This window comes from Haliotis rubra, unplaced genomic scaffold (assembly GCF_003918875.1).
Source record: "Haliotis rubra isolate DU_JTF1 unplaced genomic scaffold, ASM391887v1 Scf105, whole genome shotgun sequence".
Classification (NCBI taxonomy): Eukaryota; Metazoa; Mollusca; class Gastropoda; order Lepetellida; family Haliotidae; genus Haliotis; species Haliotis rubra.
The window spans coordinates 447956-461120 of NW_025764948.1; the positions used below are offsets into that span (position 1 = coordinate 447956).

At 37.7% G+C, this 13165-nt stretch overlaps 1 protein-coding gene across 1 annotated transcript in view; it reads left to right on the forward strand.

The window, feature by feature from the left end:
* The first annotated feature begins 1068 nt into the window (after nt 1-1068).
* LOC124275801 (sodium/hydrogen exchanger 9B2-like) overlaps nt 1069-13165 on the forward strand; it is a 56537-nt gene continuing 44440 nt past the window's right edge. The window contains 2 exon segments of the mRNA XM_046711480.1: nt 1069-1109; nt 3361-3435. The gene's annotated coding sequence lies outside the window, so the exon portion shown is untranslated.

Below are 13165 nucleotides of genomic sequence, written 5' to 3' on the forward strand. Positions count from 1 at the left end.
ACATTTTGTTATTTCGTGTCTGACAGATTTATAACAGAATCCGGTCCCGTATCTGTTGTGAACAAATGGGATACAACACACAACACTCTACCACCACCAGAACCCCTACCTCCATCATCCCAACCACAGGTCACCATCCTCCAGAATCCGCAAATCATTATGACGATTTTATACAGATATACTTTGCTTTATAAATAACCAGAATTGTGTCACGTTTGCATTTTCTAGCCGACATCGTGAATATTTGTCTCATTTTTATACAGTGAGTGAGTTTAGTTTTACGTCGCTTTTAGCAATATTCCAGCAATACCATGGCGGGGGACAACAGAAGTGAGCTTCACACTTTCTACAGCTTTCAGTGAAGTGGAGCCAAACTTCGCCGACTACCTGATTACGGGTCCAAGGATTTCGTCTTCTTATTGCCTGCATCGAGCCGCTCTTTTCTGGCTTTTAAAAAAATCTCTGTATTTTACTTCTACCTGCTCTTGATGTCACATTTAGTGTCCAACCATCATGTACAAACCGCTGAAGCCTCCAATATCACATAAATAGCGAAATTATAGTTCCATTGAATGACCTGATTCAAGATTCCTAAGACTATCAGCTGGTCCAAGCCTTATCTGTCTCATGTTATCTTATTATATGTATGTGTATAATACGCGCCCGTTAATATGCACGGGCAATTTGACACGTGCAGCATCTTTGTAAATGTATGTACGTGATAATATATATGTATCATTATGTGTTTTTATTTTTGCGTGTGAACCTATGTGCGTGTGTGTATGCATGCTTATCATATGAACGATATTTGCTGAATTCGGTTTTCTCTAAAAACCGTGTTACCTTTATCAGGAGAGGCGTAACAAACCTGAAATCACACTTATATATATCAAAAGTATGATTTTTAAAATTTACTGTAAAGTATTGTTTATTATAAGGTCTGAGGATGTCCTCGCTTATCTTGAGGTCACTGTTTAGGCTCTCTCAATTGAAGAATCCAATTTCAGACAGGAATCTGGTATTTGTAATAAACCAGCGTGCAATTTCTTGTGACGTCAACACTAATCGCATGACGTTTACCACAAAAACAAGCACCTTGCGAGGTACATGTGAGTGTTGCTATATTTTGTGGAGAATGTTTTAGTTTCTTCACCAGAAAATGTAAACGATTTGTGTGATAGAATAACTTTATTTTCAACTAAAATACCTCTATGCCATTTTTTCAAATAACATTGTTTTCTGCTGTCAAACTTGGGTGAGAATGTATGCTTGATTATTCGAAGGGGGATAACTCTTATTTGTTTTCATTCGTTTTCTGTGTTTTTTTCAGCCGTTCACACATATTCATGCATATGTTTGAAACAGGTCGGAGGAAATAAAACAGTGTGCGTTATCTTATCCATCATATCAATAGTCAACATAAATTCATTCGAATATCCTATGCGGCTTTTGAGGAAATTGTTTATGAACAGGTTTTGAAAACTTACCTCTTAGTGTAAATACAAGATTCTTTTCTCCAGCTATGACATAGCGCTCATGTATCTGAGCACTATGTATCTTAGCTACATTTTCTCACGCCCACTAACTTGGCCAAGATCTTTCCTGAAAAGAGCACCTTCGACATTCTATCATTTTTCTTTACTTTGTATAGATTCATCTGTATACATTACCAGATAAGTGCGTTTTTTACTCAATGTACCGTTTTACAATTCAATTAGCCGGAATTATCCTAACACCCTGACCATAAATTCAACCTCTCTCCTAATATTATTTGTAGGGGTCAAAGATCTAGGAAGTGAAAGGCAAACAAGGCCATTGAAGCATGACTGAATTAAGAGCTGTGTGCCAGTTAGATTACACAACTTACAGATATTATCATTGATTTGCTTCAGTAGGTTTGTCACCTCTAGTTTTGGACTGCCTTTAGTTGTATATTAGTGATGTAATTTGGGTGATCTTCACAGATTGTTTTAGTCAGCTCAATCCTATAGTCTAATGTTATGTTTAAAATCAGATCAAAGTTCGAGATCACAGTTTTCAAACGGTTTTCATGAGACTGTATTACTGAATATTTAGTTTCTGTTTTATAGAGTTAAAGTAACCTAAACAAGTTTTTACTGACTTTGTTAATATGTATTTGGGAATATATTAATGCGTTCATGTGAGTACGTACAGTTTTTGTATGTCTGTTTCTTCTTAAAATTGTTTGTTACGTTTTACACTGTATAAATTTTAAAATCATCTGTTTAAATAATTTATATATATTTTCACAAACAGCATATTTTTTCACTTTATTCATGTATATTCAGTATTTTACATGCAATAATAGGGCTGGCTAAAACATTCATAAACGGAAATGTTATCATTCGTAAGAATTATTAACTGTTAGGCTATTATTGATGTAAATTATACTCTTTGATAATATCTTACCGGTACCTAAACCTTTGTGATGAAATTGATTTTTGATTTACGCACACAATACAAAAAATTACATCTATATTCAGGTGGTCACTTTGAAATTATGTTCAGAACTCTGTGTTCATGATCCATACATCACCACACACCAGTGACATGAAATATGTTCATTTCTTTTAGAGTGTTTTGCACTTTTGATCAAAGTTAATTATCCAGTATTTTTTGTTTAATATTTCATTTATGATTATTGATCTCTATAATCTATATCAATACCAGCCCTTCACAACTCAACTCAAATCAAATTCATCCCATTTCCTAGAACATTGATCATAGTCACTGTATATCATGAGGTTCTTGAGAGGCATATAGAAGTTGGTATTCAAGTATAAGACAAAATATTATGGATGTCAACTTCTTGTTTATTCTATATACACAACGTTTCTGGGCTTTTCCTTGCCTCACCTGACGAAGGGGCAAGGAAAAGCCTAGAAATGTTGTACTTGTATATAGAATAAACAAGACGGTGACATCCATAATATTTTGTCTTATACTGTATATCATGTATAAATGTGTCTGATGGAATTCATTTAGGAACATATGCCAGGTTTTCTCTTGAAATCTTCCTTACCCTTGAATGCCAGCTTGAACTAAAAACACTGACTGTCGTTTTCTTTGACACATTGAGAGTGTGAATGAATAAGAGTACAAATTACTCATTGTCCCTCTTTTGAACATTTCAACACATCATTTCCATTATGATTTTGTTCTTTTGGCCAGTGACCTTGGGATCATTTACTTTTTGTTCTGTACTTTACAACAAAGTTGATATTGATAATTCTTTTTTCCAAAAAAGATCCTATAGAAAATGCTAGAGTAAGCTGTTTTATTACAATGAGCAACTGCCTCTACGTACAGGTAACAATGGGCCTGATTGTCTACCCACAGATCACCAAGGAGTGTGGGGGATGCAGGCAGCTCTTCTGGGCAACATGTTGTGACAGCAGCACCCAGAGCTAGCAGGTAAGGCATTCCGGGAAGTCTCGAGCGGCAGCCCCAACCTATCACTGGTGGTATGTTATCCACTATCCCTGCCAATCAATCTTTGGTTATGTTATCAACTGTCCCCACTGAACTATCAGTAACATGAATACTAACTGTCTTCACTGATCAGTTGTTGGTTGTATTGTCAGCTGTCCCCATTGATCAATTGTTGGTTGTATTGTCAACTGTCCCCACTGATCAGTTGTTGGTTGTATTGTCAACTGTCCCCACTGATCAGTTGTTGGTTGTATTGTCAACTGTCCCCACTGATCAGTTGTTGGTTGTATTGTCAACTGTCCCCACCTGATCAGTTGTTGGTTGTATTGTCAACTGTCCCCACTGATCAATTGTTGGTTGTATTGTCAACTGTCCCCACTGATCAATTGTTGGTTGTATTGTCAACTGTCTCCACTGATCAGTTGTTGGTTACATTGTCAACTGTCCCCACTGATCAATTGTTGGTTACATTGTCAATCTGTCTCCACTGATCAATTGTTGGTTACTGATCGTCGGTTGTTGGTTGTATTGTCACTGTCCCCACTGATCAATTGTTGGTTGTATTGTCAACTGTCCCCACTGGTCAATTGTTGGTTGTATTGTCAACTGTTCTCCACTGATCAATTGTTGGTTGTATTGTCAACTGTCTCCACTGATCAGTTGTTGGGTATTGTCAACTGTCTCCACTTGTCAGTTGTTGGTTAATTGTCAACTGTCCCCACTGATCAATTGTTGGTTACATTGTCAACTGTCTCCACTGATCAATTGTTGGTTACATTGTCAACTGTCCCACTGATCAATTGTTGGTTACATTGTCAACTGTCCCCATTGATGGTTGTTGGTTGTCAACTGTCCCCACTGATCAATTGTTGGTTACATTGTCAACTGTCCCCACTGATCAATTGTTGGTTGTATTGTCAACTGTCCCCACTGATCAATTGTTGGATGTATTGTCAACTGTCCCCACTGATCACTGTCAACTGTCCCCACTGATCACTTGTTGGTTGTATTGTCAACTGTCCCCACTGATCAGTTGTTGGTGACATTGTCAACTGTCCCCACTGATCAATTGTTGGTTGTATTGTCAACTGTCTCCACTGATCACTTGTTGGTTTCATTGTCAACTGTCCCCACTGATCACTTGTTGGTTGTATTGTCAACTGTCCCCTCTGATCAATTGTTGGTTGTATTGTCAACTGTCCCCACTGATCACTTGTTGGTTGTATTGTCAACTGTCTCAACTGATCAGTTGTTGGTTGTATTGTCAACTGTCCCCACTGATCAATTGTTGGTTACATTGTCAACTGTCCCCACTGATCAATTGTTGGTTGTATTGTCAACTGTCCCCACTGGTCAATTGTTGGTTGTATTGTCAACTGTCTCCACTGATCAATTGTTGGTTACATTGTCAACTGTCTCCACTGATCAATTGTTGGTTACATTGTCAACTGTCCCCACTGATCAATTGTTGGTTACATTGTCAACTGTCCCCACTGATCAATTGTTGGTTGTATTGTCAACTGTCTCCCACTGATCAATTGTTGGATGTATTGTCAACTGTCCCCACTGATCACTTGTTGGTTGTATTGTCACTTGTTGGTTGTCAACTGTCCCCACTGATCACTTGTTGGTTTTCATTGTCAACTGTCCCCACTGATCAATTGTTGGTTGTATTGTCAACTGTCCCCACTGATCACTTGTTGGTTTCATTGTCAACTGTCCCCACTGATCAATTGTTGGTTACATTGTCAACTGTCCCCACTGATCAATTGTTGGTTGTATTGTCAACTGTCCCCACTGATCAATTGTTGGTTGTATTGTCAACTGTCCCCACTGATCACTTGTTGGTTGTATTGTCAACTGTCTCAACTGATCAGTTGTTGGTTGTATTGTCAACTGTCCCCACTGATCAATTGTTGGTTACATTGTCAACTGTCCCCACTGATCAATTGTTGGTTGTATTGTCAACTGTCTCCACTGATCAATTGTTGGTTGTATTGTCAACTGTCTCCACTGATCAATTGTTGGTTGTATTGTCAACTGTCCCCACTGATCAATTGCCTCCACTGATCAATTGTTGGTTACATTGTCAACTGTCCCCACTGATCACTTGTTGGTTGTATTGTCAACTGTCTCAACTGATCAGTTGTTGGTTGTATTGTCAACTGTCCCCACTGATCAATTGTTGGTTACATTGTCAACTGCCCCCACTGATCAATTGTTGGTTGTATTGTCAACTGTCCCCACTGATCAATTGCCTCCACTGATCAATTGTTGGTTACATTGTCAACTGTCCCCACTCATCAATCATTGGTTATATTGTCAACTGTCCCCATGGATCAATCATTAGATTATCAGTTGTCATATGTCCCATCTGATCAATAATTGGTTATATAATACAACTGATCAATCATTAGATTATCAGTTAAGTTTTCGTATGTCCCATCTGATCAATAATTGGTTATATAATACAACCGATCAATCATTAGATTATCAGTTAAGTTATCATATGTCCCATCTGATAAATAATTGGTTATATAATACAACCGATCAATCATTAGATTATCAGTTAAGTTTTCGAATCCCATCTGATCAATAATTGGTTACATAATACAACTGATCAATCATTATATGACTATTTACCAAAATTAAGCAATCATTGCTATGTGATGGACAACCTTTACAAATAAATCATTTGTTATGTTTTCAACTGTTTCAATGCAATCAATCAACTGTTATTTTATCCATATCAATCATTGATTGTCAACAATCTCAACTAATCAAACTCACTAGTTAGGTTTTTGACTACACCCAACAAATGAATTGTTTGATTGGAATATATGAGAAATGGATATATGACAAACTTGATAAATGTTTCTTTAAAGAAAATAACCTTGTGTCTGCTTTGAATGTGCAACAATTGTTAGTTACTGTACATAAGTAATCATTTCAGTCCAACATTGGTTTTAAACTATCTTTCCCAAGTGATCAGTAAACAATTATTTAAATACACATATTTTTTTCTGTTTTACAGTTATTGGCTATATGGTCCCCTGTTTATACTGATGTCCATATTTGTATGTAATTTGTTATATAATCATTTGTCCCAAGTCTCCATGTTTGGAATGGTTGTGTTTTGCCATATCCAACTTGTTAAGATGCTCAGTTTGTGATCCATTCATTTCAAATTCTGAAGCTGTTTTTGACTGCATGAATATTATCAAAACGAGCTGCTGATCGGCTACTTCTAACGGATCCTTGTCATACCGTAATTAATCGGACATGATAGACTGTTATTGATTGGAGTTTTAAGCTACAGTGCACACTCTTTTAATACTGAGTTATGAAGTTTTATTAGGCCACATTGTTTATTTTCTATTACATATGAATTAGTATTTAAGATCTTTTAAGAAAGGATAAATAGAATGTGATATGTATTTCTATATAAATATCCATTTATGCAAAGAGAAGCGTTTTCAATTAGTATTCAGAACTGAGTGTAGAAACTAGAGCAGCTCATAGCCCCGGGGCAGGCAATGAGTCCAGCCTTGTCCCACACAGGTTTCTTCCTTCCTGTCACCATGTTCCTGCCTGTTGTGTCAATGTAAGTAGACAGCTTCACACATACTCCAAATGTTTACAGAATTTGGTTCAACAAATATTACATAAACTTCGGTCTTTATCTGTCATTTAAACATGTTGATGGTGCCCTGCATTGAGCTGGTTCGTTATTTTGATTCAGCGTTTGCAATTACCTGAAGTCCAGGATCCTGAAATAGTAATGGACGGATTAGTGGCATTTCCTGGAGAACTGTCACTTTTACCATTGTAGCATTGCAGCTGATAATTTTTTCAGACTTGAAAGAAATTGATTTCAAACAAGGCCGATTGTACACTTAAATGACAATAAGCTTTATGTTTGATAGGCATTCTTGTAGTTCTTGCAGCTATCTTTGATGAAAACATGTTTATATGCACTGGAAATATGTTTTATGTTACTTTTTTAAGAGCACCTGTGAAAGACAGAATTTTCTTTTTTTAATTATTATTATAGGATATTTATATAGCGCACATATATCCACGCAACTAGTACATGCTCAAGGCACTGATATTTTTCCCCCTTGATCACTGGATGTCAGTCTCAATGGCACATCATATTATTAATCTCAACTCCCCGGGGAGCATACAACTCTTGCAGCCACTAGGTGCACCGAGTTATTGCGGCTTTCTCATCCTTATGAGGTACCCATTCTCAGCTGGTTGGACTGGGACACATAGTCACAGTACTTTGTCCAAGTTTTACAGCACGTTGCTATACCCGCAACTGGGTGTTTGCATGTATTCATGTGGCCACCATCTGGTCATATACCAACGGATTCGTGGGTTCTTTTAAGTGCCCAGGGTTGTGTACTGTACACTAGGGGTTGTGACAACACAGAAAGAGTCTGCACACAAAGTTGACTCCAACGTTTTCACAAATACACAGCAATAAAATGGAGATGTTACAAGTCGAACCCAGCAACTGATGCTTGTTGTGTATCAGTCACTGGTCTGTCTGATCTAGGCCTGATTATCATGATTATGTTCACGCTGTAAACGTATGAACGGAATACATTGCTCGGGCAGCATTGAAAACACGTACAACTATCTCTCATATGTCTAGCTGAGATTGCCATCAGTACACACAGTATTTATTCATTTCTGAAGATGTCTGTGACTTTTGATTGTGCCTAAGAATCACAGAAATGCTAACACAGCCATATGTTCAAAATTTTCTATTTTTCTCTGAAAATATTAATCTGTATATTTCCCTGTGAACAATACACTAATATTTGTAGTGTGTCAGCATTAGTATCCAGATTCCTCAAATCATCCCATCAAAGAAAGTATACAACAGAAAGGGCTAATCTTCCTGTAATAGGAAATATTATGTGGAAACAGAAGCTGTATCGCTAACATATACGCATAAGAGCTGTTCAGAGCAGTATTTCCACTATGCTTAATGAACAACACAGTATGATGGCACTTACGACAACTTACTGTTAGGAAGTCACAGGCTCACCATCGTAAACACATAGTGTGGGATATATATAAAGTGTCTAAGGCTGAAGTAAGGCATATGGTTAGTCTTAGGGAGCAGTGAAATGTTTAACGATTTACAGTTATCTCATGTGCCACTTAATTTTAACACCTAATTTTCACACGTTTCTACAAGAAAGAGATATTACACCATGTGGTTGACGCATATATGTGAATATGTGCCAGTCTGTTCTGTATGTTGCAGGGTATAGAGCAAATCTTTTAGACCAAAATCCAAGGGGTAAAAATAAAAATAGTTGACAGATACCCTCAACTAACATTCTTTGGAAGTTTATAGGAAGTTGAATACTGATGTCCACTAACTGTTTCCAAAACCTGTTACCTGTTTACACAACATTCAACATAAATGGGCAGAAATATGATAATAGACCTTCAATATGATAGTTACTTTTCAATTCCTGTTTTGTTACCAAATACCTTTGAAGAAAGTGTCACATTGTGAACATGGTTGTTACTAACACTACTATTCTTCTTGTTGATTGGGGGCTTTGTTAGCCTAGTGGTTAAAGTGTTCACTCGTCACACCAAAGGGCTGGGTTCGATTCCCCACATGGGTACAATGTGTCAAGCCCATTTCTGGTGTCCCCCGTTGTGATATTGCTGGAACATTGCTAATAGCGGCGTAAAACCGAACTCACTCACTCACTCAATTGTTGATTGTGTTTTAATTATCGAATTAAAGTTTATGTTTGAAAGAAATGTGATTCTAAGTACAAAACTATTTGAAATCTTATACAGTTACATATGGTATGAATTGAAAGTCAGCACAAATTATGTTTTAATAAGGGCATTTGCTTTTCTTGCTAACATAATTCCTCTGTTAGCAGAGGCTTATAATATCAAGTTCCTATTTGAGGGAATGGCCCCTATCCCTGGTCACATTTTATTCCATGATATACAATAATATCAAGTAGTTTAGATGAATATTGAAACTGACAAAATATTTTGTGGAAAAGAAATATTGACTTATGTTACCAATCCCAAATTTTTCTTTTTATTTCAACTTAAAAAGTTTTGGAAAACCAATCCCTCTAATGTATGTATTTTTATTGTGACGTCATGACATGTTTTGATTTGCACTGACGTCACAGCCACCCTGTTTAAGCCAGCATGGAAGCATGTTTGGATACAGAGGAATGATGTTTTAGTCACAGAAATTTCACTGCTAATTATGTCTGTAGGTAAAACTTCATACAGGCAAATGTGTATAGAAGCAAATCAAACATCAGTTGTCTGTGTGAGGGTGGAAGAGAGTTTAAAGAGCAGTGTGTGATAGTGAGGTGGATTTAACACTCGTATCTCCCTGACGCAGTGTTTTGAACTGTTATCTACAAGCTCACTCCGAGGTAGGTCAAACCTAGCGGTCAACATTATCAGTGCTTGGGGATATGGGTAATGTGTATTAATATATATTGTATAACATTGGCCTATCCGATCAGCATCGTGTACACCTTCACTGTAGTAGCCTCTGTCGATGATGTTTCTGTTGAAATCTATATGTCTTACTCATATCAATGTAGTGTTTGCTGGAAAATATTTGTAGGAATTGTAAGATGGTTTTTTTTATGAATATTTCATGTGCAAGTAAATCAGCAAATTATTTGTGATGTACACTGGAGTGAGGCAGAGACATAGAAACAGAAAGTGTTCATATTTGAATAGTCACCTCGCCATTTGTATGCCCAGAGGGACATGAACATTCATCTTGTGTACCTGAGTGGACTTTTCCCCACCAGCAGCTTATGCCTGATCTACCTTACATCCTTGAGCCTTCCACAGGTGTACACAGGTAGACATTATCAGTAACCTGTTGGCCTTGAAATACACAGGTACATACAGGTAGATGTTACCTGTCATCTACTGTAATGCCCTACAAGACGTGTAATTTAATGTACACATTTATGACCGTGAAGAATATACTCATGGACAAAACTAAAGGAACAGATTGGCGTGTACTACTGTATTTATGATATGCTTCATCATCAGGGCTTATTTGGTTGGATGCCATGGTTGATCAGGTCATGATGCCCTGATTATGTGGGACGCTGCTTTTTTTCAATCACTGTTTGTCTGAGTTTATTATTTACAGACTGCCATAATATATTTATTGCTGTGTATGGCATTAAACACCAAACAAACAAACAAACTAATCATTATTGTGACCATGTATTTACCTGTGTCTCCAGTCCAGGTTCAGGTAAAACATACAGGGGTCTCAGGCTGGCAACCTGTGCCACATTTTATTTGATTTCCAATAATGCGATTGTGGTAACTGTTTCATGGCATTCTAGAATTTGGTGAGTAAGTAGAAGTTCCAACTCTTTAGATAACTGCTGTTTTTTCTCACATGGCGTTTTTTAAATGTTGGTTACTACACCGTTATCACTCCAGTTATATGACTGGGAACTGGTTAAGCAAGAAGTTGTTATCCAGGAATTTGTACCTTTTCCCATATGATTGTGGGTTGGAATTTCTGGTGGGCCTGATTATGTTTCTAGGTTTGTCAGCACTGTTGTCATACTTGTGGATTTCATAGTTGGGGCGGTGGGTAGCCTAGTGGTTAAAGCGTTCGCTCATCATGCCGAAGACCCGTGTTTGATTCCCCTCATGGGTACAATGTGCAAAGTCCATTTCTGGTGTCCTTTGCTGTGATATTGCTGGAATATTGCTGAAAGCATCGTAAAACTAAACTCACTCACTCAGCAACATAGTTAATGTCTGAGACCTGCTTCTCTGCAAGCTTTCCCCCCACATAAAGCTGACACATCGTGATGTAACTGAACTAGAGTTCCAAGTGACATTCAACCTAGTTTATTCATTAGTGACTGTTTGAGAAAAAAACGAAGTTGTGATCTGTTGGTATCAGATCATATACTGTATGAGATAGTATGCACATCCATTGTTTTAGGCCTAAGTTAATCCGTCATTAAGTTTACATCCTAATTTCCAAAAATATATTTCTGCATGTTTTTGTTACTTCTTTGACCTGAGGATGTCCGGTACTTCTGTACCTTAGGGAGCAGTGCTACAGTTCAGTGCTGGATAGAAATCTTTAATTCCACAAGTTTATGGTTGAGGAGTTGACAACCCAGAAGGGGTTTGTCTGAAACAATGAACCTTTACTGAGTTTTACAGTCCCAAGCAATAGATGTCAATTAGCCTGCATATTTACTTTTAGGCTGATCCCGACTGAACATCAGTTGATTGGGGTTTCGTATCTCAGATTGATTGTGTTTTTCTGTGTGCCAACATTATCACCAATCATCTCGGTTAACATCACAGTAGAAAATGTTGAAAGCCCGCATGATTTATCTCTGTTTCAGTTTTACTTCCATGACTTTAGTAAACCCCAAATTACTGAAAGTCACTGTATAATTACACCATTTGGAAATTGTCACTGTGCAATCGAATACAGTGAAACCTGCCAACACCAGCACCTGTCTAATCCGGCACACTGTCAAAACTGGCATAAAATTTTGGTCCCGCCATTTTACAACGATATTATGATCATTAAAACATTGTCTAATCTGACACCTGTCTATTCTGTATTCCGGCATGACTTTCCGGTCCCAACAAGCAATTTTAACTGTAATTAACACTGTCTAAACCAGCATGGGTATGAGCAGTCCAATCAAGGACCTATAATCCAATACACTAATTAATCCTCTTGGCACGCTAGATAATCAGGAAGTAGTGATTGCGCGGTGAATCAAATGCTCTAAGCCTGCATGGGTATAAGCAGTCCAATCAAGGTCCCTTAATCCAATACACTCCTCTGGGGACGCTAGATTGAGAGACTGAAGAGTGAAAATGGCAGCCATGTTGGGAAATGATCGTCACTGTTTAATCCGGTGTAGCAGGCCACTTCTTCCCCCGGTCTAAACTTTCCCCGGGGAGAATCTGGCCTAGGCCAAACTTTCCCCGGTGAGGTTTTGTCCTAGGATATTCTTACCCCGGGGAAAGTTTGGGCTAGGCTAAAGTTTTCCCCCCTGGGCCAAACTTTTCCCCCTGTTTAAACTAGGATATTTTGTTCTGTTTTCTATGATCCTGGCCTTCTGCTTCCCCACCCTTGCTCTTATATCAAAAGGGGGAGATTCTGGCCTACTTCTGCCCCACCCTTGCTCTTATATCAAAAGGGGTGATTCTTGCCTAGCTAGGCTACTTCATCCCCACCCTTGCTCTTATGAACCGACAGTAGGTTTGACTTATATTGTGGTACACATTTTTGCTAAATAGTCCATTTTTGCCTCTGACTTGGGTGTAATGATTTGAATGCATACATGTATGAACGGCATATATCTCTAAATCCATCCAGCTCCTGCCGCCATTCTTATAAAGACACATTGCATTAGTTCTTCATCTGTCCACCATAAGATGTAAACATTCAATCGCACATTTGATGGGTAAATAAGATGTAATATACACAGGTTGCTTGCTCTCTTATCATGGTATTTATTATCTAATATTTGTTGTATTTAGGTATAAATGTAATGGAACATTATTCACATAAGATTGTTTACTAATCCATAATCACTTTAGGTGAATGAAATATGATTCAGATATCCATGGGCCAAGTATACCCCTTATCAAACCTTGTCTTTTGAATAAGACA